The 26,275-nt window shown below is 39.5% G+C and overlaps 1 protein-coding gene and 1 non-coding gene across 5 annotated transcripts in view; one reads left to right on the top strand and one right to left on the bottom strand.

Moving 5' to 3' along the window:
• Nucleotides 1-26,275, bottom strand: part of TTC29 (tetratricopeptide repeat domain 29) — a 277,080-nt gene that overhangs the window by 8,728 nt on the left and 242,077 nt on the right.
• LOC112442098 (U6atac minor spliceosomal RNA) lies at nucleotides 9,702-9,829 on the top strand. The gene has a single exon (XR_003030116.1). It is a non-coding gene; the product is annotated as a U6atac minor spliceosomal RNA (small nuclear RNA).

The following is a 26,275-nucleotide window of genomic DNA, read 5'->3' as shown; positions in this document are numbered from 1 at the left end:
GTATTGACCATCTGGTGATATCCTTGTGTAGAGTCATTTCTTGTATTGTAGGAAAAGGGTGTTTGCTATGATCAGTGTGTTCTGTTGGCAAAATTCTGTTAACTTTTGCCCTGTTTATTTCTGTACTCTAAGACCAAACTTGCCTGTTACTTCAGGTATCTCTTGACTTCCTACTTTTGCATTCCAGTCCCCTATGTTGAAAGGGACATCTTTTTTTCCCACTGTAGTAGGAAACCTTAACAAAGGTTACCTTACATAAAGGAACTTTTGAAGTTATTCAGGTGTTCAGAGATTTCTGTTCACTTGCAATAAGGTGAGAATCATGGGACGGTTGACTCTTGGGTTCCATCTTGCAAAAGCACTCAATTTGATTCCTAACCTAGTTTTCCTGCTGTAGGTTTGACTTAAGGTATGATTTGAGATGTTTGACCTGTAGGCATTCAAGGAAGCTAGAAGATTAGGACCCATATCACTCTAGCAAGGGAGACCAGAAACAGTGCAAACTTGAGACTGTGGTGTTTGCTTACACTGCTTACCATTTCAACAGAAACAGGTATCTCCTTGTTAGTAATAGTGAAAGTGAAAGTGTTAGTTGTGTCCAACTCTTTGAGACCCCATGGATTGTAGCCCGCCAGGCTCCTCTGTCCCTGGAATTCCCCAGGCGACAATACTGGAGTGGGTTGCCGTTCCCTTCTCCATAGGATCTACCCCACCCAGGAATCAAAACTGGGTCTTCCTGCATTGCACGCAGATTCTTTATCATCTGAGCCAAAGACTCTCAAAGCATAGATTCCCATAAGTGGGCAAGAAAAGGATCTGATTTCACTAGCTTTTAGCTTAACCTTGTACCAAAGAGCAATAGAATAAGTCAACAATGCTGAATTGCAATAAACCTACAATCCCATTCCTTTACATGAAGACAATGGCATATAATTTTCATATAATACAGTATGATACACAAATGAGATTTTAAAAATGCTATCTGGAAGTGAGTATAAATTGAAATGGAAAAGATGTTACCTGGTAGTTCTGTGGCTGAAAAGGTGAATGAAATTTTATCATTTTGTCATGCAAAACATCTTAGTGGCCTTACTAGAAAAGGGTAAATAATAACTCATATGTAAAGGTTGTGTCAGAGTTTATAGACTAGACCCCTGGTAATGGATTCAACCTTTCCACAACAAATCAAAAGTATTGTTGTATGCTCACATGAATATACAGCAGTCATTACCTTAAATTTAAAACTCACTATAAGCAGCAAACACATCGAGCAGGATATGAAGGCTGTATTGTATCAGTGTGGTCTGCAGAGAATTTCTTCATAAGGTTTTTTCCTTGTTGAAATATGTGTTGCAGTTCAAAGCTAAAGGGATTACTTCTGAATAGTCATCATAGAGGTTGATTACGTTCGTATATTATATTTAGCTGGACCCTGCAGCTATTACTCCATTAGGTCTGCTGGTCCTGCTATTGGCAAAAAGTTGATCACCTCATGTTAAAAGACTGTGCTTTCTGTTGACCTTATCAAAATGTCTCAAAGGGTTTTGTTAAAAAATAAAATTCAGATTGTGTTTTATGAAAATGATTAAGAATAAATACCATGTATGAAAACTGCTCGTATCTTCTGGGTGATTGTAGCATTATGACATTGTTAATGAGGAGCTTATATTTTACTTTTGCATCACAGCACAATTTACTTAAAGCCATAGATTCAATTTTAGTAGAAATAGCTCTTTATCATGCCGAGAGTAGAGAGTCTCAGAAACTGATTTCCAAAAAATGGAGAAGTCACTACCCCTGCCCCATGTATTCAGATCATATAGAATTAACACCATGGAATTAAGCCCAGTACATCAACATTAATACAGTAGTACATCAACAATGGCCTATTACAATGTGGTTTTAAAAGGTAACTGTACTGAGAACAGAGTATATACACTGAAATTTGTCATTCACACTTGATAATCAAAAAAATCACTTTAAATAAATGAATTAAAATTTAACTGCTTATCTTCTAGACAGCATTATATCATTTCATTCAGTTAATCACAACAGTAGAAAAATTTTAAAGAAGTGAGTTGAATATATATATACTTATAATCCTGAGTCCAATTGCCAATATAGGGCATATTTTAATAAACTCGACTTTTAACCTATGTCATTAGGAATGAGCTACAGATTAAGTAACAAAATGAAATTAGATCTTGGACAAAGATATTGATGGGGATGGTTTTATTATTTAAAATAACCTATGTACAATTCTCACTAGAATCACATTACAAAAGCTTTCCTTTGGGAACCAAGATGATTTTGAAGCTCTCTCAACTGAATGGCTCGTCTCTGAATTACTCCCAGGAGTGGTGATGGGTTGGCACAGACACGTCCTTTTGGGCATGGTCCTCCTTGTAACTGATGGTGTGTAAAATGGCTGGTCAGAGATACAGCCTGTGAGCCTGGAGCGCAGCCAGACACGCATTATGGCCTCATTAGCACTGTTCTCTCATCGACTGGACTCTTCACCAAGGGGAAGCTTCCTAATGTTCCTTGTACTCACTTGCCTTTAGCCACCTCACTTGATACTCACAATGGAGGAAGAGTGGGTATCAGTCAGGAGGAAGCAGATGGCACATTCAACTGGGATTCTGGACATTAATGAAGGGGCCGTTAAGAGACAAGGGCATTAAATGCTGAAGAAGGTGTGGAGAAAAGGGAACCCTCTTACACTGGGGGTGGGAACGCAAACTGATACAACCACTGTGGAGAACAGTGTGCCGCTGCTGCTGCTGCTCAAGTGCGTCAGTCGTGTCTGACTCTGTGCGACCCCAAGACGGCAGCCCCCCAGGCTCCTCTGTCCCTGGGATTCTCCAGGCAAGAATACTGGAGTGGGTTGCCATTTCCTACTCCAGGAGAACAGTATGGGGATTCCTTAAAAAGACTAGAAATAAAACTACCAGAAATTCCACTACTGGGCATATACTCAGAGGAAACCAGAACTGAAAAATACACAGGTACCCCAGTGTTCACTGCAGCACTGTTTACAATAGACAGGACATGGAAGCAACCTAGATGTCCATCGGCAGATGAACGGATAAGGAAGGAAGCTGTGGTATATATACACAGTGGAATATTACTCAGCTGTAAAAAGAAACGTATTTGAGTCAGTTCTAATGAGGTGGATGAACTTAGAACCTGTTATACAGAGTTCTGAAGTAAGTCAGAACAAGACAAAGACCACGTATTAACTGGGAGGGATTGGGGGCAGGAGGAGAAGGGGACGACAGAGGATGAGATGGCTGGATGGCATCACTGACTCGATGGACGTGAGTCTGAGTGAACTCCAGGAGTTGGTGATGGACAGGGAGGCCTGGCGTGCTGCGATTCATGGGGTCGCAAAGAGTCGGACATGACTGAGCGACTGAACTGAACTGAACTGAACTGATGGAATCTAGAAAGGTGGTACCGATGATCCTATATGCAGGGCAGCAAAGGAGACACAAAGAACACTTTTGGACTCAGTGGAAGGAGAGGGTGGGATGCTTTGAGAGAATAGCATTGAAACATACACATTACCACGTGTAAAATATCCAGGGGAAGTTGGTTATATCACACAGGGCACCCAAAGCCAGTGCTTTGTGACAACTTGGAGGGCTGGGGGTGGAGGGAGGCGGGAGGGGGTTCAGGAGGGAGGGGACTTATGTATGCCTATGGTTGATTCATGTTGATATATGGCAAAAACAATCACAATACTGTAGTTATCCTCCAATTAAAATAAATTAAAAAGAAGAGAGAGAGAGATAAGAGCAGAACTTGAACAACAAAGGATGCTGAGGCACTCAGTGACTGGCAGTGGAAGGATGCTATGCCATTATTTTCCCCAGGCCAAGAGTAAAAGGGAAGAGGAGGGAGTTATTGGACTCGGGAGTGAGGGATGAAAGTTTAGAACAGGGCTCACCCAACCGAGCCTGGAAGCAGTGGCTGTGGTGTCACGGATGTCAGAACTGAGCTGAAGTCAGGGGTAAGTGCATAACTCTTGAGCTTTTTTTACCACATAACCTCTATTCCCTGGCTGAAGACTCCTTTGGATTAATCCAAACTAGGAACACAGAAGGCAATGAAATTGTGAGATGCAGTCTGAAGTCAGTCTCCTGGGATACACAGCAAAGTGTGAGAATGGATTTTGTGTGTGTGAGAGAAAGAAATTGCATATGATAATCACAAAGTGCAAATGTCACCAGTTTGGTCATGTGAAGCGTGGTTTAAGTGTCAACATCCTTGATGGTAGTATATGATTTGATGCTTCTTTTTTTCCTTGACTTTCTTTCCCTTTTTTCTTTTTTCACCCCCACCCCTGTTTTTGGCAATACTGGTTTGTCATTCATGGAACTTCTCATTTTATAGTCTATAACAATTCTGTGAACAAAAGCCCGAGATTACAGAGTCAATCCCACTTTACCACACAAACAAAACAAAAACAACAATGAAAACCAACCAAATAATCCCCACCCTTGACCAAAACAGAACAAAACAAAACCATCAACATTTTCTTGGTAATACTTTCCTACTTTTTGTTAACAAACAAGGTAATCTGTTCCATTGGTGTTTTGAGGCAGAAATCATGATGTGGTTATTCTATATCTGATGAGTATAACAGTCAAGATATAACAAATTTTAAAGCAGGACGCATCTTTTAAATTTGGGTAGATTGGGTAGATATTTGGTAGATACTGACCTGTGGTCTTTTATACTGCAGGTTCTCAGTTCAGCTCAGTTCAGTCCCTCAGTCGTGTCTGACTCTTTATGACCCCATGGACTGCAGCACACCAGGCCTCCCTGTCCATCACCAACTCCCAGAGTTCACTCAAACTCATGCCCATTGAGTCAGTGATGCCATCCAGCCATTTCATCCTCTGTCATCCCCTTCTCCTCCAGCCCCTAATCCCTCCCAGCATCAGGGTGTTTTCAAATGAGTCAGTTCTTCGCATCAGGTGGCCAAATTACTGGAGTTTCAGCTTCAACATCAGTCCTTCTAATGAATATACAGGACTGATTTCCTTTATGATGGACTGGTTGGATCTCCTTGCAGTCCACAGGACTCTCAAGAATCTTCTCCAACACCACAGTTCAAAAGCATCAAGTCTTCGGTGCTCAGCTTTCTTCACAGTCCAACTCTCACAACCATACATGACCACTGGAAAAACCATAGCCTTGACTAAATGGACCTTTGTTGGCAAAGTAATGTCTCTGCTTTTAATGGCAACCCACTCCAGTATCCTTGCCTGGAAAATCTCATGGACAGAGGAGCCTGGTGGGCTGCAGTCCATAGGGTCACAAAGAGTCGGGCACGACTGAGACACAACACTAACACTAACACTAGGTTGGTCATAATTTTTCTTCCAAGGAGCAAGTGTCTTTTAATTTCATGGCTGGAGTCACCATTGCGGTGATTTTGGAGCCCCCTCCCAAAAAAGTCTGACACTGTTTCTCCATCTATTTGCCATGAAATGATGGGAGTGGATGCCATGATCTTAGTTTTCTGAATGTTGAGCTTTAAGCCAACTTTTTCACTCTTCTCTTTCACTTTCATCAAGAGGCTCCTTAGTTCTTCAATTTCTGCCATAAGGGTGGTGTTATCTGCATATCTGAGGTTGTTGATATTTCTCCTGTCAATCTTGATTCCAGTTTGTGCTTCATCCAGCCCAGCGTTTCTCATGACGTACTCTGCATATAAGTTAAATAAGCAGGGTGACAACATATAGCCTTGAGGTATGTTTCCTCCTTTCCTGATTTGGAACCAGTCTGTTGTTCCATGTCCAGTTCTAACTGTTGCTTCCTGACCTGCATACAGGTTTCTCAAGAGGCAGATCAAGTGGTCTGGTATTCTCATCTCTTTAAGAATTTTCCACAGTTTGTGGTGATCCACACAGTCAAAGGCTTTGGCATAGTCAATAAAGCAGAGGTTTTTCTGCAGAAGTTTTCCTGGAACTCTCTTGCTTTTTCGATAATCCAGTGGATGTTGGCAATTTAATCTCTGGTTCCTTTGCCTTCTCTAAAACCAGTTTAAACATCTGGAAGTTCATGGTTCACATATTGCTGAAGCCTGGCTTGGAGAATTTTGAGCATTACTTTACTAGCTTGTGAGATGAGTGCAACTGTATGGTAGTTTGAACATTCTTTGGCATTGCCTTTGGGATTGGAATGAAAACTGACCTTTTCCAGTCCTGTGGCCACTGCTGAGTTGTCCAAATTTGCTGGCATATTGAGTGCAGCACTTTCACAGCATCATCTTTTAGGATTTGAAATAGCTCAACTGGAATTCCATCACTTCCACTAGCTTTGTTCATAGTGATGCTTTCTAAGGCCCACTTGACTTCACATTCTGGGATGTCTGGCTCTAGGTGAGTGATCACACCATCATGATTATCTGGGTCATGAAGATCTTTTTTGTACAGTTCTTCTGTGTATTCTTGCTACCTCTTCTTAATATCTTCTACTTCTGTTAGGTCCATACCATTTCTTTCCTTTATTGTGCCCATATTTGCATGAAATGTTCCCTTGGTATCTCTCATTTTCTTGAAGAGATCTCTAGTCTTTTCCATTTTATTGTTTTCCTCTATTTCTTTGCACTGATCACCAAGGAAGGCTTTCTTATCTCTCCTTGCTATTCTTTTGGAACTCTGCATTCAAATGGGTCTATCTTTCCTTTTCTCTTTTGCTTTTCACTTCTTTTCTTTTCTCAGCTATTTGTAAGGCCTCCTCAGACAGCCATTTTTCTTTTTCCATTTCTTTTTCTTGGGGATGGTCTTGATCCCTGTCTCCTGTATAGTGTCATGAACTTCCATCCATAGTTCATGAGGCACTCTATCAGATCTAATCCTTGAATCTATTTCTCACTTTCACTGTATAATCATCAGGGATTTGATTTAGGTCATACCATTACAGGTTCTGGTACATAGCAATTCCGTTTTCAAACGCTTCTGTTAATATTTGAAATCTATTAAAATTTATACAAGGATCAGAAGTATATTCAAACTCAAAATTATAGGTTCTTTTTCCTCCTTAAGCATCATTATCTTAAATACAGAATGGAGGCAGACAGGATGAAGAATTGAATTGATTACATTGACATAGAATTATCCTGCATTTCTTTTTTAGGATATCTAAACTTTTAATGAGCGTATCTGATTCACATTTATCAATCTGCCCCAACACTTTCTTAAGATAAATAAATACAGTGTTGATGTCTTCATACAGTTTTAAAAATTTCTCCAGTGAATGCCACACTACAGAGTCTGCATTTTTTTCTGGTCAAGATGGAATAACCAAAATCAGATTAGTGTTTTCTATGAAACCACACCATTTCTCCCTCCCAAACCCTGTAAATCTCCCACTCTAGATCTAGTAAATCAGAATCTGCATCTTAAAAGGATATACCAAGGTCATCTGCTTGCTCACTAAAGTTTGAGATTCACTGTTTCGTATAAATTTCTTCTTTCTTTTATGTACTATTTAACATTGGAGCAAAACAGCCCATTTGGTAAGAGGAGGGAGACCAGGTTGTCTTTTGTTCAGCTACAACATTCAGATCATGAGTAAAAATGAATTTGTTTCTGTGGACTGAGAGTGTATTTTGTATGAGGGGATGTGATAGAACTTTTCAAAATTTTTAAATTAAAAAAATCATATCCTAATTATTGTCAGATATTGTATTTTACTGAAGAGTAGATGAAGACCAATGGCTGTGTTAGTTTCTGTTGTACAGCAAAGTAATTCAGGTGTACACACATAATACATAGATATATATCCTTTTTTGTATTCTATTTCATGCATGTTAAATTGCTTCAGCTGTGTCTGACTCTTTGTGACCCCATGGACTGTAGCCCGCCAGGCTCCTCTGTCCATGGGATTCTCCAAGCAAGAGTACTGGAGTGGGTTGCTATGCCTCCCTCCATGGGATCTTCCCGATCCAGGAATAGAACCCACATCTCCTGTACTGGCAGGCACGTTCTTTACCACTAGCACCAGCTGGGAAGGCCATATTCACCCTCACTCCAGTGAATGCAAAAGAAGGAAGGTGAGAAACAGGAAAGCCTCTTAGGTAGCTGTATTGTGTTAGGCTCAGAGAGGAAGATTTATTTGACCTTGAGAAGAATTGCTGTGGAAAGGCTGTCAAGTTCCTAATTGTTGTTTTGTCTATTTTCTTGTCTTCTAGAGATGATTTCTAAAGTAGTGGTTTAAAAAATTTGCAACATGCCCCAGGATCTCCCTGAAGACCACTAACAGGACAACGGCTTGGGCAATGAGGAACGTAAGCCAGGGTTTCCAGCGGGTGTGTTGCTGCCTTTATTTCATTATACTTTGACTCAACCCCTGATGGATTCAGCTTCATAAAGTCAGAAAAAGAGAGAAAGAAAAGCAATTTATTCATGTTTTCACTGGAACTCGCTGCAGACATGAAATTTCTCTAAAAATGCAAATCATCTGGTGCAACACAAGAGAAACTCGGTAACTAAAGCTCTTAGAGGAAAGCCCTTTCCCAGAGCTAATGTTCTTCCGCCCAGTGATTGAATAAATCGATCCATTTATTACAACATCTTCACTTTAGTTTTTTTTTAATCCCTAGATGAATGTGTCTAAGGGTAGTAGAGGACTTTTCTTTATCACTAAGAAAATTGATTACACTTGTTAATTTGGCTTTTAATCCTAGATATAGCAAAACAAATACCATAAACAAGTATACAAGAAATCAATATAGATCTGTTCAATATCAGATTGATCAAAAAAGGATTTAGTAAGATTGTAAGATGTAAAATGCCAATGTCCAAACAAAGCCCTTACTTATGTAATATGGCTTTAGACAAGCTCTGGATCTGAGAGAAACTATTTCTGAAAACAGAAATAGTGTGCTTTTGTTGCATTAGAGAAAAATCCCCAGAAGGCCTACCTATCCAAGGTATTTAATGTGAATATTTGTTTTTAAATGATTTCTTGTCTTTTGTCCACCCAATCTTGTTAATTCACAGGGCACCCTATCACAGGTTTTTCATGTTACATAAAGCCAGAATTACACTTAACAAGTGTAAGGTTGGTCATAAAAAATAGATAAAACAACATTCTTAAAAGCTCAGATATCACAAGGAAAGGTTGTCAGCCATTCTTTTCAGAGAAGGTGCGGACAATGAGAAATAAAAAGTATACACAAAGACTTCTGAAATGTTGCTTAGACCACCTCTGGGTCTAAAACGATAGGTGCTTTGTAGAACCCAAAGAGCAATCCAGTTGCTCAGTGAACACTTTTGATTAAACATATTTTAAATTCCCCTTGTGTAAAAATGAGTGAGAAGAAGATTAATGCTACTTTACTGTTCAAATGACACAAATTTGAACAGGGCTTTTCCAATAGTGGGTAGAGCTTATGTTCAACACACACTGTGTCTGTCCACTGGTAATCCCTTTTCAGTTGTCATTCATTCAACACATATTCACTGAGTACCACCTGAGTGAAAAATATACATTTGAGAGTGTCAGATGCTGGAGTACAGTTGGTAGCAGTGTTCAGGTGAGATGGATTCAGGAGTCCATGGCTGGGGAGAGGGTTGTAGTGGAGGACTCGGTCTGTAATCACAGCATGAGTCTCTGTACTCGTGCCTGGTCTTCAGAGAAGAAATGAGAGTCTTATGTACAATTTGTTAAAGCAATTAATAGTGCTATATGAAAGGACAGAAGGTTAGCACTCCCCTGGACAAGGATGGAAGAGGTCCTCAGGCCTGACAACACACATATGACTGCCAACACAGGAGACATCGGTTCAATCTCTGGGTCAGGAAGATCCCCTGGAGGAGGAAATGGCAACCCATTCTAGTATTCTTCCCTGGAGAATCTCATGGACAGAGGAGTCTGGCAGGCTACAGTCCAAGGGGTTGCAAAGAGTTGGTCAAGACTGAATGACTAAACAACAAACAACTATGAGGGAGCGGAGGGTCTGGAGAAAAAAAACAAAACAATAAGACATTAAGAGAATACATATAAATGCATTTAAGTGCTTGTATCAGGGAAAATAAGCCTGTTGGATCTCCCATGGTCAGACTCAGAGTCTTTGATAGGTTGATTGGAGGGTCAAAAACTTGAGGAGCAAAGAATCTCTGTGTTAGAGTTTGTATCCTTAATTACACACCTGCACGTGTATTTTGACTTACAGATAAGTTATTTTTAAAAAAAATTTTGTGGTTTGAACAGAAGTATGTAATCACAATTTTTTGTAATCTTCAGATTATAGACTTTTCTCTTCTGAAAAGTAATATATTCATCCCTGTACCTTGCATGGTATCTTCAGTTCAGTTCAGTCGCTTAGTTGTGTCTGACTCAGCGACCCCATGAATTGCAGCACGCCAGGCCTCCCTGTCCATCACCAACTCCCAGAGTTCACCCAAACTCACGTCCATTGAGTCAGTGATGCCATCCAGCCATCTCATCCTCTGTCGTCCCCTTCTCCTCCTGCCCCCAATCCCTCCCAGCATCAGGGTCTTTTCCAATGAGTCAACTCTTCGCATGAGGTGGCCAAAGTACTGGAGTTTCAGCTTTAGCATCATTCCTTCCAAAGAACACCCAGGACTGATCTCCTTTAGGATGGACTGGTTGTCCTTGCAGTCCAAGGGACTCTCAAGAGTCTTTTCCAACACCACAGTTCAAAAGCATCAATTCTTCAGCACTCAACTTTCTTCACAGTCCAACTTTCACATCCATACATGACCACTAGAAAAACCATAGCCTTGACTAGATGGACCTTTGTTGGCAAAGTAATCTTTCTGTTTTTGAATATGCTATGAAGGTTGGTCATAACTTTCCTTCCAAGGAGTAAGCATCTTTTAATTTCATGGCTGCAATCACCATCTGCAGTGATTTTGGAGCCCCCCAAAATAAAATCTGACAGTGTTTCCACTGTTTCCCCATCTATTTCCCATGAAGAGATGGGACCAGATGCCATGATCTTCGTTTTCTGAATGTTGAGCTTTAAGCCAACTTTTTCACTCTCCTCTTTCACTTTCATCAAGAGGCTTTTTAGTTCCTCTTCACTTTCTGCCATAAGGGTGGTGTCATCTGCATATTTGAGGTTATTGATATTTCTCTCAGCAATCTTGATTCCAGCTGTGCTTCTTCCAGCCCAGTGTTTCTCATGATGTACTCTGCATAGAAGTTAAATAAGCAGGGTGACAAAATACAGCCTTGATGTACTCCTTTTCCCATTTGGAACCAGTCTGTTGTTCCATGTGCAGTTCTAACTGTTGCTTCCTGATCTGCAGACTGGTTTCTCAAGAGGCAGGTCAGGTGGTCTGGTATTCCCATGTCTTTCATAATTTTCCACAGTTTATTGTGATCCACACAGTCAAAGGCTTTGGCATAGTCAATAAAGCAGATATAGATGTTTTTCTGGAACTCTCTCCCTTTTTCCATGATCCAGCGGATGTTGGCAATTTGATCTCTGGTTCCTCTGCATTTCCTAAAACCAGCTTGAACAACTGGAAGTTCACGGTTCACGTATTGCTGAAGCCTGGCTTGGAGAATATTGAGGATTACTTTACTAGCTTGTGAGATGAATGCAATTGTGTGGTAGTTTGAGCATTCTTTGGCATTGCCTTTCTTTGGGATTGGAATGAAAACTGACCTTTTCTAGTCCTGTGGCCACTGCCGAGTTTTCCAAATTTGCTGGCATATTGAGTGCAGCACTTTCACAGCATCATCTTTCAGGATTTGAAATAGCTCAACTGGAATTCCATCACCTCCACTAGTTTTGTTCATAGTGATGCTTTCTAAGGCCCACTTGACTTCATATTCCAGGATCTGGCTCTAGGTGAGTGATCATACCATCGTGATTATCTAGGTCATGAAGATCTTTTTTGTATAGTTCTTTTGTGTATTCTTGCCACTTCTTCTTAATATCTTCTGCTTGTGTTAGGTCCATACCATTTCTGTCCTTTATTGAGCCCATCTTTGCATGAAATGTTCCCTTGGTATCTCTCATTTTCTTGAAGAGATCTCTAGTCTTTCCCATTCTGTTTTCCTCTATTTCTCTGCATTGATCACTGAGGAAGGCTTTCTTATCTCTCCTTGCTATTCTTTGGAACTCTGCATTCAGATGCTTATATCTTTCCTTTTCTCCTTTGCTTTTCGCTTCTCTTCTTTTCACAGCTATTTGTAAGGCCTCCCCAGACATCCATTTTGCTTTTTTGCATTTCTTTTTCATGGCGATGGTCTTGATCCCTGTCTCCTGTACAATGTCATGAACCTCAGTCCATAGTTCATCAGGCACTCTATCTATCAGATCTAGTCCCTTAAATCTATTTCTCACTTCCACTGTATAATCATAAGGAATTTGATTTAGGTCATACCTGAATGGTCTAGTGGTTTTCCCTACTTTCTTCAATTTAAGTCTGAATTTGGCAATAAGAAGTTCGTGATCTGAGCCACAGTCAGCTCCTAGTCTTGTTTTTGCTGACTGTATAGAGCTTCTCCATCTTTGGCTGCAAAGCTGATTTCGGTGTTGACCATCTGGTGATGTCCATGTGTAGAGTCTTCTCTTGTGTTGTTGGAAGAGGGTGTTTGCCATGACCAGTGCATTTTCTTGGCAGAACTCTACTAGCCTTTGTCCTGCTTCATTCCGTATTGCAAGGCTAAATTTGCCTGTTACCCCAGGTGTTCCTTGACTTCCTACTTTTGCATTCCAGTCCCCTATAATGGAAAGGACATCTTTTGGGGTGTTAGTTCTAAAAAGTCTTGTTGGTCTTCCTAGAACCGTTCAGCTTCAGCTTCTTCAGCGTTACTGGTTGGGGCATAGACTTGGATTACTGTGATACTGAATGGTTTGCTTTGGAAATGAACAGCGATCATTCTGTCGTTTTTGAGACTGCATCCAAGTACTGCATTTCGGACTCTTTCGATGACCATGATGGCTACTCCATTTCTTCTGAGGGATTCCTGCCTACAGTAGTAGATATAATGGTCATCTGAGTTAAATTCACCCATTCCAGTCCATTTCAGTTTGCTGATTCCTAGAATGTCGATGTTCACTCTTGCCATCTCCTGTTTGACTACTTGCAATTTGCCTTGATTCATGGACCTGACATTCCAGATTCCTATGCAATATTGCTCTTTACAGCATCGGACCTTGCTTCTATCACCAGTCACAGCCACAACTGGGTGTTGTTTTTGCTTTGGGTCCATCCCTTCATTCTTTCTGGAGTTATTTCTCCACTGATCTCCAGTAGCATATTGGACAGCTACCGACCTGGGGATTTCCTCTTTCAGTATCCTATCATTTTGCCTTTTCATACTGTTCATGGGGTTCTCAAGGCAAGAATACTCAAGTGGTTTGCTATTCTCTTCTCCAGTGGACCACATTCTGAGTATATACTTAATGTTTCCTGAATGAACACAGCTTGTAGCTTATGATTTAGTTTTAAAAATTTGACAAGTTATAACTGGAAGCTTGGGATTGACATATACACACTACTACATATAAAATAAATAACTTATTTATTTTATATGTAGTATATATGTACATATATATATATATATATACCCATCCTGTATAGCATGGGTAACTCTACTCAATACTCTGTAATAACCTATATGGGAAAGAATCTACAAAAAGAGTGGATTGTTTATAAGAGTACACTTTGCTCTACCCCTGAAACCAGCACAACATTGTAAATCAACTACTTCGATTAAAAAAAAATGCAATATATCATTGACTGAGGAATGGATAAAGAAGATGCAATATATATATAGAATGGAATATTACTCAGCCATAAAAAAGAATTAATGCCATCTGTAGTAATGTGGGTGTGTGGAGAGTGTCACACTGAGTGAAATAACTTAGACAGAGAAAGTCAAATATCATATGACAGACTTATACGTGGAGTAAAATACGACACAAGTGAACTTACCTCCAAAACAGAAACAGACTCACAGACATGGAGAGCAGACTTGTGGTTGCTGAGGTGGAGTGAGGGAGGGATGGACTGGGATTTGGGGATTAGCAGATGTGAACTATTATATATAGACTGGATAAGCAAGGTTCACTGTATAGCATGCTGCTGCTGCTGCTGCTAAGTCGCGTCAGTCGTGTCCGACTCTGTGCGACCCCATAGATGGCAGCCCACCAGGCTCCCCCGTCCCTGGGATTCTCCAGGCAAGAGCACTGGAGTGAGTTGCCATTTCCTTTTCCAATGCAGGAAAGTGAAAAGTGAAAGTGAAGTCACTCAGTTGTGTCCGACTTAGCGACCCCATGGACTGTAGCCCACCAGGCTCCTCCGCCCATGGGGTTTTCCAGGCAAGAGTACTGGAGTGGGGTGCCATTGCCTTCTCTGCTGTATAGCATAGGGAACTATATTCAATATCCTGTGATAAAGCATAATGGAAAAGAATACAAAAAAGAATATATATGTATAACTGAATTATTTTGCTGTACAGCAGAAATTAACACAACATTGTACATCAGATATACTTTAATTAAAAAAAACTCAACTCTGCTTATACCAAAAATTGTGATATAATAAAATATTGCTTGGCACAAAGTAGATGACCAATAAATATCTATTGAAAAACAGAATAAATGACTTATGTCTGCCCTTAAAAGTTCAGGTGAGAGCACAAAAGATAAAGACAAAACCATTGGTCTGAAAAGCCACCTAATTTACAAAAAAGTTCTCCAGCAAGATCTATAGATAACTCTTTAATGAATACATAAGAAGAACTCAATTTTAAAGAACTTGCTTTCTTCTTAAATACATTATTTTCTCATCTTTCTAGAAAAGCAGAAAAAGTCTAAATTCTTAGTTAATATATCTGAAGTGCTTCAGAGAAGAAAAGGGATCTTTATGCATAGTTGTTAAAAATAATTTAAAACAGTTAAATTTGAAAGAATTACTTATTTTCTGCAGGGAGCATTATACTTATTTTGCAATTGAAGTATGCTTGATTTACAATGTTGTGCTCAGTTATACTTACATACATTTCCCCAGGTTATTTTCCCTGGTAGGTTATTGCAAAATATTGAGTATGGTTCCCTATGCTATACATTAGCTTCCGGTTATCTACTTTATATATGGTAGTGTGTATATGTTAACCCCAACCTCCTAACTTATCCTTTTCCCCCTTCCCCTCTCGTAACCATAAGTTTGTTTTCTATGTTTGTGGGTTCATTTCTGGTTTGTATATAAGAAAAAAACCCACTTATTCAAAATTTGTTTCTTTTCCCTGGTGGCTCAGACAGTAAAGAACCTGCTTGCAATACAGGAGACCCAGGTTCGATCCCTGGGTCAGGAGGATCCCCTGGAGAAGGGAATGGCAACCCACTACAGTATTCTTGCCTGGAGAATTCTGTGGACAGAGGCTACAGTCCATGGGGTCGTAAACAGTCAGACACGACTGAGTGACTAACACTTTCACTTTAATAAAAGAAGGTTTAAGCTACACAAAGTATCTTAATTTTATGGATTCCGTTGTTTTAAAGAGCAAAGAGGATATGGAGTCACTTTTGTGCACTGCAGTTATGTAATTGTATTAGGCATAGAGGACAGAAAAGAGGAAGATAGCAGAGTTGGAAGACCGCTTTTCCTTACTACACAAATAACCTCCTCCTTTCAAGTACACCTTTGGTTCTCTTGCAATGTGGCTGGGGGAAAGAAAAAGTACCATATTTCAAAACTGACAATTTATATGTGGAAAGACAATACATAAATTATGTTTTAATGAATGGGAAGCTATTAAAAATGATGACAATACATATTCAGATGACACAAATTACTGGAAAAGAATTATTTTTTATGGTTAATCCCATTAAGAATGAATTAAGTTGAAGAAAAATATAAAATAAGATTTTCAGTGATGGTGAGTGAGTGAGTGAAGTCGCTCAGTCGTGTCCGACTCTTTGCGACCCCGTGGACTGTAGCCCACCAGGCTCTTCCATCCATGGGATTCTCCAGGCAAGAATACTGGAGTGGGTTGCCATTTCCTTCTCCAGGGGATTTTCCTAACCCAGGGATCAAACCCAGGTCTCCTGCATTGCAGGCAGACGCTTTAACCTCTGAGTCACCAGGGAAGCCCACTTTCAGTGACAGGACTATATAAAATTTTTTAAAAGGCTACATCAAATTTATAAGTATATATACAATATATAATTATATGAATATTTAATATATAACTAGTAGGGATATATAATATAAATATATTAAAATATGTATAGTATAGATACAAAGTATATATATGTATACATATATGTATATATTCATTGCAATTTTTATTTAAGAAGCTGGGAGTAAAAAACCAAATACTTCATGCAGTTTAAAGTTGTGTGAATCTAAAATTTGTATGGAAATAAAAACCTTGAATAGTCAAAGCGATCTTGAGAAAGAAGAATGGAACTGGAGGAATCAACCTACCTGACCTCAGGCTCTACTACAAAGCCACAGTCATCAAGACAGTATGGTACTGGCACAAAGACAGAAATATAGATCAATAGAACGAAATAGAAAGCCCAGAGACAAATCCACGCACATATGGGCACCTTATCTTTGACAAAGGAGGCAAGAATATACAATGGAGAAAAGATAATCTCTTTAACAAGTGGTGCTGGAAACTGGTCAACCACTTGTAAAAGAGTGAAACTAGAACACTTTCTAACACCATACACAAAAGTAAACTCAAAATGGATTAAAGATCTAAACGTAAGACCAGAAACTATAAAACTCCTAGAGGAGAACATAGGCAAAACACTCTTCGACATACATCACAGCAGGATCCTCTATGACCCACCTCCCAGAATACTGGAAATAAAAGCAAAAATAAACACATGGGACCTAATTAAAATTAAAAGCTTCTGCACAAAAAAGGAAACTATAAGCAAGGTGAAAAGACAGCCTTCAGAATGGGAGAAAATAATGCAAATGAAGCAACTAATAAACAACTAATCTCAAAAATATACAAGCAACTCCTGCAGCTCAATTCCAGAAAAATAAACGACCCAATCAAAAAATGGGCCAAAGAACTAAACAGACATTTCTCCAAAGAAGACATACAGATGGCTAACAAACACATGAAAAGATGCTCAACATCACTCATTATCAGAGAAATGCAAATCAAAACCACAATGAGGTACCATTTCATGCCAGTCAGAATGGCTGCGATCCAAAAGTCTACAAGCAATAAATGCTGGAGAGGGTGTGGAGAAAAGGGAACCCTCTTACACTGTTGGTGGGAATGCAAACTAGTACAGCCACCATGGAGAACAGTGTGGAGATTCCTTAAAAAACTGCAAATAGAACTGTCATATGACCCAGCAATCCTACTGCTGGGCATACACACCGAGGAAACCAGAATTGAAAGAGATATGTGTACCCCAATGTTCATCACAGCACTGTTTATAATAGGCAGGACATGGAAGCAACCTAGATGTCCATCAGCAGACGAATGGATAAGAAAGCTGTGGGACATATACACAATGGAGTATTACTCAGCCATTAAAAAGAATACATTCAAAACAGTTCTAGTGAGGTGGATGAAACTGGAGCCTATTATACAGAGTGAAGTAAGCCAGAAAGAAAAACACCAATACAGTATACTAACGCATATATATGGAATTTAGAAAGATGGTAACGATAACCCTGTATGCGAGACAGCAAAAGAGACACAGGTGTATAGAACAGTCTTTTGGACTCTATGGGAGAGGGAGAGGGTGGGACAACCTGGGGGAATGGCACTGAAACATGTATAATATCATATAAGAAATGAATCGCCAGTCCAGGTTCGATACAGAATGCTTGGGGCTGGTGCACTGGGATGACTCGGAGGGATGGTACAGGGAGGAAGGTGGGAGGGGGGTTCAGGATGGGGAACACGTGTATGCCCGTGGCGGATTCATGTTGATGTGTGGCAGAACCAAGACAATACTGTAAAGTTAAAAAAAAATTAAAAAATAAAAAAAAAGAATCTGTTCCTGCATCTTGCAGCATTTTATCATATGTGCTGAGAATGTCAAGTGAGTTACATAACAATTTGAGTAGAGTCCCTTGTAGCTTTACATCTAAACCACCTATCTAAAAAACTTCTCTGATACAACCTTGCCCTCTTATCTCAGTTCTCTGTCACTCATGCTGATCCGTTTTCTTATTTAACAGATGACATAATGCTGGAGAGGATGTGGATAGAAGGGGACCCTCCTATACTGTGTTTATTGCAGCACTATTTACAATAGCCAGAACATGCAAATGTAACTGTCTATTGATGGAGGAATAGATAAAGAAGAAGTGGTACGTATATACAATGGAATATTACTCAACCATTAAAAAGAACAAAATAATGCTACTTGTAGCCACATGGATGGACCTAGAGATTGTCCATACTAGGTGAATTAAGTCAGACACAGAGACACAAATATTTTATATTTGGTGAAGTGTATCTCCAAGTCTCTGGCTTTTTTAAAAACTAGGTTGTTTCTTTTCTTATTGTTGAGTTTTAAGAGTTCTTTGTATATTGTGAATAAGGTTCTTTATCAGAAGTGTCTTTTGCAAATATTTTCTCCCAGTCTACAGCTAGTCTTCTCATTCTCTTGACTATTATTTTTTAGTACATATGGAGTTGTTTCATTCGTTGCTAATAGTGTAATAGTGTCTCACCTATGGATACACCATAATTTAACCAGTCACTAAATGCCTTGTTGAACATTTAAATTGTTTGCAGCCTTTTATAGTTACAATACTGTAAATCAATACTTAGGCATTTGTAAGGCTTTTGCATTTGTTCTTCCTTCAGTCTGAACTGTCCCTCACCCTTCTCCCCACCAACAGACGCTTATGTTCACTCTCTTACTTTAACATTTCAGGTCTTACCTGAAATGTTACCTCCCCTGAAAGGTCTTCTTTATCCATTCTATCTAAAGTAGAATTGTCCTATTCCATCACTCTCTGTCCATACACAGTGGGATATATATATCATATTTTACTGCATATTACATTATAATATATTATGTTGTGTTATATGCTTATGTTTGCAGCTGTCTAGATTCCCCTCTAGTGAATAAGTTGGATGAGAATGGAGACTTTGTTTTATTTGCTGCTGTATCTCCAGTGCCTCAGACAATGCTTAGCACATAGAGATGCTTAGTAAATAGGTGAAAGAATGAACAAGCAAATGAATGAATGAATGTGTTGAGTAAACATAGAATTATGGGTCAAAGCTGTGTGCACTTTAAATTTCTATAACTGCCAGACTACTCTCCCTAGAGGTTGTATTTAGTCTTTTACCAGTAATACATGGGATATAACTGTACCATCACATGCTCACCAAACATATTGCATTATCAAACTTGCCAATTTGAGAGCTAAAAATTTCTTCCTATATACTTTTCATTCACATTTTTCTAATCATGAGTAAAGATCAGCATCTTTTCACTTTTTAAAATTTTACACAATTTTAAAATTCACTTTTCAGTAAACTCTCCATATCCTTTTGTTTTTCATTAAAAAATGGGGTTATTGGTCTTTGGCTTACTGATTTATGATCTCTTTTTATAAAAGAGATGAAATCTTTGTGATATTTACAGATTTTTTTCCCCAGGTTCATTTAAAAACTTAAAAAAAAACAAAACTTGTTTGTGGTATGTTGTCATGTAGTACTACTTTATTTTTATAAAGGCACATTGCTAGTTTTCCTCTTCTGGTTGTAGAGTTCGGTTGGTTATCCTGTGATCTCAGGTCTCTTATGAGCTCAAGAAAAATTTATTTTGCAGATTTTGTAGTTCTGTTGTTGCTGTAAGGATGAGAATGACATTCTTTCTAGCTTTCTACATTTAAGCAGAAGTTAGAAGACTATTTATTTTTACATATTAATTTTGTATCTAGTCATCAAGTTCTGTTGTTGATTATAAGGATATTCATTTGCTTTTCCTTGGTTTTTCAATTAAGCGATTATATCTACATAAATAAGCATGCACTCTTCTCATCCTTTTCTAGTTCTTATATATCTTTTTTTTTCTATGACAAGGTTAAAAGATAGCCGTGATAGTGGGTATCTTTACGTTATTATCTTTAATGGAATTATTCCTATCATAGATAATGAATTTTATTAAATGTATTGTGAGCTCCATTGGAATAATCAAGTGATCTTTCTCTTCAGTTGTTCATGCATTCAGCAAATTGGTGAGACACATATAATGTGTCTATGTTCTAAGTTTTGGGGATACAATACTGAGGAAAGGAAATGGAAAAGAATCTTGTTGTCATGGAGTTTATATCTCTAGAGGTTAAAGACAGATGGTAAATAAATAAAACATGTTATGTCAGATGATAATATATGCTATAGGGGAAGCAAAGTATATACATATAGGGAATGTATATTTGTGTGTGTGGGGTGGTTTGCAACTTTTAAAAGTATGACCAGGGAGAGTGGGAGGGAGGTCCACATGGGAGGGGATACATAGCTGACTCACATTGCTGTACAGCAGAAACTGACAACATTGTAAAGCAATTGTACTCCAATTAAAAATGTATGACCTGATGATATTTGACTGAAATTCTAAGGGAAATACGCTTTGGAAATATCTTGAAGGAGCACTGCACAAGCCAATATGAAGGTCCTCGTGTGGAAGCATGCCTGGTGTGGTCCAGGAACAGAAAGAGGACCCACACGGGGAGAGGAAGAGAAGCATAGGTCGGTGAGATGAGTAGGAAGATTATCAGAGAGGTGACAGAGGGCCAGATCACGCATGGTCTCACAGGCCACTGTGGGCACGTTAGCTTGCACTCCATGTGAGATAGGAAATCATTTGGAGGGATTTTAAGCAGAGAAGTGATGTAATCTAACTTTATTTTTAAAGGATAACTCTGAAAACTGTCAAGTAGATTGTATAGGAAGCTATTTTAATAGTCCAAGCAAGGTACAGGATGGCTTGGACCATGCTGGTAGCAGGAAGATCATAAGACGTTACATGATACTGGATACATTTTTAAGGAACAGGATTTGTTGGCAGACTTGATGTGGATGTGAGGAGACTAAGGATGACACTTAAGTTTTAAATTTGTACATGAATGGGCTCCCCAGGTGGCACTAGTGGTAAAGAACCTGCCTGCCAATGCAGGAGATGTTAACAGACATGGGTTTGATCCCTGAGTCGGGAAGATCCTCTGGAGGAGGGCATGGGAACCCGCTCCAGTATTCTTGTCCATGGAGAACGCTATGGACAGAGGAACCTGGTGGGTACAGTCCATAGGGTCACAAAGAGTCAGACATGACTGAAGCAGATTAGCATGCATGCACAAATGAAGCATCCATTAACTGGGACCTGAAAGCCTAGGGGAGCACTCTTTGGGCTCATTTGGAGTTAAATGATGAGAGGATGATTTTGCACCTTCCAAATTTGAGACGTCTGCTAGATATCCAAGTGAAGATGTCAAGGAGGAATTTGTGTACAGAAGCCCAGAATTCAGGGGAGGGCTCCAGGCAGCATATATAAATTTGAGAATTATTAGTGAATAAATCAGAGAAGGCAATGGCACCCCACTCCAGTACTCTTGCCTGGAAGATACCATGGACAGAGGAGCCTGGTAGGCTGCAGTCCATGGGGTCGCTGGGAGTCGGACGCGACTGAGTGACTTCACTTTCACTTTTCACTTTCATGCATTGGAGAAGGAAATGGCAACCCACTCCAGTGTTCTTGCCTGGAGAATCCCAGGGACGGCGGAGACTGGTGGGCTGCCGTCTATGGGGTCACACAGAGTCGAACACGACTGAAGCGGCTTAGCAGCAGTAGCAGCAGCAGTGAGGGTAAGCCACTGAGAAGAATAATTTAAAGAAAAGTGAGTGGGAATTCCCTGGTGGTCCAGTGGCTAAGACTCCAAGCTCCCAATGCAGGGGGCCTGGGTTCAATCCCTGGTCAGGAAACTAGATCCCACATGCCACAACAAAGATCAAAGCTCCTGAGTGCCCCGACTAAAACCTGGTTCAGCCAAATAAATAAAGAAATATTAAAAAAAAAAAAAAAAAAGATAAAGGAGGAGAGAGTAATCAACCCTGCTCAGGGCTGCTGATAGGTCAAATAAGATGAGGAGGGCTGAGAAATGATGACTGGGTTTGGCGATGGGAAACTCATTGACGAGCTCGAGAAGAGCAATCTTGGAAGAAGGTGGGACCGAAACAAGTGGTTCAGGAGCAAATGGGAAGACAGTAATTACAGACAACTAACATAGATGATTCTTTAAATTGTGATAAAGTGGAATGGAGAAATGGGACAGTAACTGGTGAGAAGTTGTGAGGTTAAAAGACGAGAGAAATGACAGTATGTTCATATACTGATAAGAATGATCTACAGGCCATTTAATGCAGATGGAGAGGGAGGGGAGAACTGTTGGAGGTAATGGCTTTGAGAAAATGAGAATGGATGAGACACAGTACACAGGTGGACAAGTTGGCCTAGGCTAGGAGCTTAACAGTCAATCCTCAGTAAAAGGAGAGAATGTATATTGAGCAGAGATGTCAGTGAATGAGTAGATGTGATGATATTTCACTGGAGTATTCTTTTGATTTTTTTTAAATGAAATAAGAAATAGGGTCATCAATTGAGAGTGAGGATGGACAAGAAAGTGTTGGAGGTTTGGGTAAAGGGGACAAAATGTGACATAATTGTCTAGGAGAAGGGAAGAGAGAATGAACTCAGGGAATATAGTGATCAGAGTTAGCATTAAAGGCCCACTTGAGATTAGTGACCATGAATTTAAAACGAGGCCAACCACTTGGCTGTATATTTTTCTGCAGTGACATTCTGTGGTAAATATACAAATAGGAAGTAGGCAGAGAGTTCAGTTATTAATGTAATGGTTTTATCAGGCAAGTACGCAGAAGACAGAGAGGTAAGGGATGGATCACACAGACTTAAGTTGCTCTCATTAAGTTTCCAGCAATGTCAACCTTAACTTTGATCCCGAGTGTCAGCGTTTCCTGCTCTTGCTTTCAACTTGATGCTGGTAGATTTCTTCCCCTAAACTAACATCTCCACATTGTTAAGCCTTAAGTCTCACAGGAGAATTCTAATACTTTTACCTGTTTCCCCAATTTATTATCTTTTTTTCCTCTGTTTTTAAGCAGCTTAAAGTCTGTGATCCATCTCTTACCTGTTTATATAGGTTGGGTAATTTCATAGGTGAATGGATGGGAAGATTATTGCAACTATTTTGAGAAAGGGGCAGAGATTTCCAGGAATTGGATCGCTGCTCACTTTTTGCCCTTTTATGATTAGCCTCAGAAATGTCACGGCACCTGTGAGTATGTTATTTAGCATGCTGATGTATTACAGTGAGCGTATAATGAGGCTCAGGTCTAGTGGAATACACGCACCATTTTGAATTATGGCTTTTTCAGGGTATGTGCCCGGTAGTGGGATTGCTGGGTCATATGGTAGTTCTATTTTTAGTTTTTTACACTTGATCTTAGCTAAAAGGCTGGGAAGTGATATTTTTTTTTTTTAGTTTTTTAAGGAACCTCCATACTTTAATTCATAGTGGTTGTGAATTACATTCACAACAATTTACAACAATTTACATTCCCACTAACAGTGTGAGAGGGTTCCCTTTTCTCCACACTCTCCAGCATTTAGTTTGCAGATTTTTTGATGATGGCCATTCTGACTGGTGTGAAGTGATACATCTTTGTAGTTTTGATTTGCATTTCTCTAATAATGAGCAATGTTGAACATCTTTTCATGTCTTCACTGGCCATCTGTATGTCTTTTTTAGAGAAATGTCTATTTAGGCCTTCCACCCATTTTTTGATTGGGTTGTTGCTTGTATATTTTGATATTGAGCTGCATAAGCTGCGTGTATATTTTGGAGAGTAATTTTTGTCAGTTGCTTTGTTCACTATAGCACTATTTACAATAGCCAAGACATGGAAGTAACCTAGATGTCCATTGACAGATGAATGGATAAAGAAGATGTGGTACATACGTACAATGGAATATTATTTAGCCATAAAAAGGAACGCAATTGGGTCATTTGTAATGATGCAGATGGACCTAAAGTCTGTCATAAAGAGTGAAGAAGTCAGAAAGAGAAAAACAAACATCATTTATTAACACATATGTATGGAATCTACAAAGATGGTATAGATTTGCTGTTTGGAGAGGAGGAATAGAGATGCAAATGTGGACAAGGGACATGTGGACACAGTGGGGGAAGGGGAGGGTGAGACGAATTGGGAGAGCAGGACTGACTTATATACAGCACCATGTCTCAAACAGAGAGCTAGTGGGAAGCTGCTTATAGCACAGGGAATGCAGCTCAGTGCTCTGTGATGACCTAGAGGGGCGGGGTGTGGAGGATGGGAGGGACATTCAAGAGAGAGGGGATATACGTATACATATAGCTGGTTCACTTCATTATACAGCAGCAACTAACACAATATTGCAATGCGATTATACTCCAATTTAAAAAGTAAATAAATAATGTTCTAGTGGAAGTTGACTTGTCTGCCATCTTGAACCTGGTTGATTCTGACCAGTTCTTGTCGTGTCCTCAGTGGCTATGTCATTCTTTTAAAGGTTGTGTCCTGCCCCCTTCTTGTCTCTTTCTCTGTATTTATTATGTGAAGCAAAGTGGAGGGGCAGAAGGTAGTGGGATTTTTGAAACTGAGTTTCTGAAGGCAGTGCAGTTTTCACTATTGAAAAGGTCTAGGTTTAATGACAGGAATGAGTAGGTAAGATAAGATGAAAGACAAGGTCACTGAAATAGAGGAAGTTAAGAAAATGAGAGAAGAAAATGCTCGAAGATCATTATGTGTGGTAACAATGAACCAGGAGCTGAAAGCTTCAAGGGATGAAGAGGAGAGACATGGAGATAGATGACTGCAAACCGTAAGAGAATACAGTCTCATTACTTGAGATTTATAGGTAGGGTTTTAGCCTGCAAAAAGTAGCAGTAAGGTCAAGGTTACTTGTCATACCTTTAGGCTCAAAGGTCCCAAGGCTATGGAGGAGAAGACTGCAATCTCAAGATGGCAATCACTTGAGAACACAGCAGAGAAGGTGATATCTTGGGAAGACAGCCAGGTTTCAGTTAGCACAAGCAGCAAAAAGAGTACTGGGAGAAAACGTGGAGGGTGTTGCTTTTCTGACTGTGGGTTTCTGAGGACTCAGTGAAAGATTTCAGGGTTTGAAGAGAATTAGGATTGGGGACAAACGGATATACAGAAAACCTTTTGGGAGGACAGTCTTGGGAGATCAGGTTTTTTTGTCATCACTGCTCTGAACAGTGACAACAGACATGATGAGATTCCTCCTGATAGTCTACAGATAGTGAGGGTAAAGCTGGGAGACTAGGCCAATGCAAGGGGTTTGCTTGGAGCTCACAGAGATTGGCTCCCCTCTCTATGCAGGCCAGCTTTGATGTGCAGGCAGAAATGAAGTGACATTATACAACACCTGGATCTCTGGATGAATAGGGGGAGCCCTGGGATCCATCTTTATTCTTACAGTGGGGTCTGAGGGAAGGCCATGTTCATCCCAGTTGCAGTGAGTTATATTAATAGATCTCCTAATAGAGGCTGTCTTCACACTCCTGTTAGAAATCTCAGTTGGTCATGGCATGGTATTCTTTTAATAGTTTACTTGATTATGCTTATTCAAGATTTTGTAGTATTGTTTGAAAGTGAGATTGGTCTATAATTACTTATCTCTTTTAGTGCTTTGTTAAATTTTTGTATTAAGTCTTATACTGGTTTCAGAAAAATAATTGGATGCTTCTTTTTTTTCCTGTAATCTTGAAAAGTTTAAATAGCATTAGAGCTATATATTTCTTAAAAGTTTGGTAGAATTCATTTGTGAATACTTTTTATAGGATTGAAATGGTACTATTCTTTTTATTATACTGAATATTTGAAAAGAGAATCCATATTTTATCTCTTTAGCCTTGGCACGTAGCTGAGTGCCTGAAACAAACTATACAAGTTATGATTATTTCAAGAAGAAAAACTGTAAGTTAAAATACTTTAACATGAAGATTTTTGCTAGCTTTCCCTCTCCATTTTCAAGACTCCCACTTTAATTTAGCCTCTATTACCCGATCTATTATACTACTCTCTGGCTTCTCTCTTTCTTGCCCCCAGTATCCATCTAAGATTCTACTCCTGGGTTAATCTTCCTAAAGGGCTGTTTTATTCATTTGCTGCTGCTGCTGCTAAGTCGCTTCAGTCGTGTCCGACTCTGTGCGACCCCATAGATGGCAGCCCACCAGGCCCT

The sequence above is a fragment of the Bos taurus genome, chromosome 17 (assembly GCF_002263795.3).
Source record: "Bos taurus isolate L1 Dominette 01449 registration number 42190680 breed Hereford chromosome 17, ARS-UCD2.0, whole genome shotgun sequence".
In the NCBI taxonomy this organism is placed as follows: Eukaryota; Metazoa; Chordata; class Mammalia; order Artiodactyla; family Bovidae; genus Bos; species Bos taurus.
The sequence above is the reverse complement of the archived record's forward strand: the minus strand, read 5'-3'. Positions and strand labels throughout refer to the sequence as shown.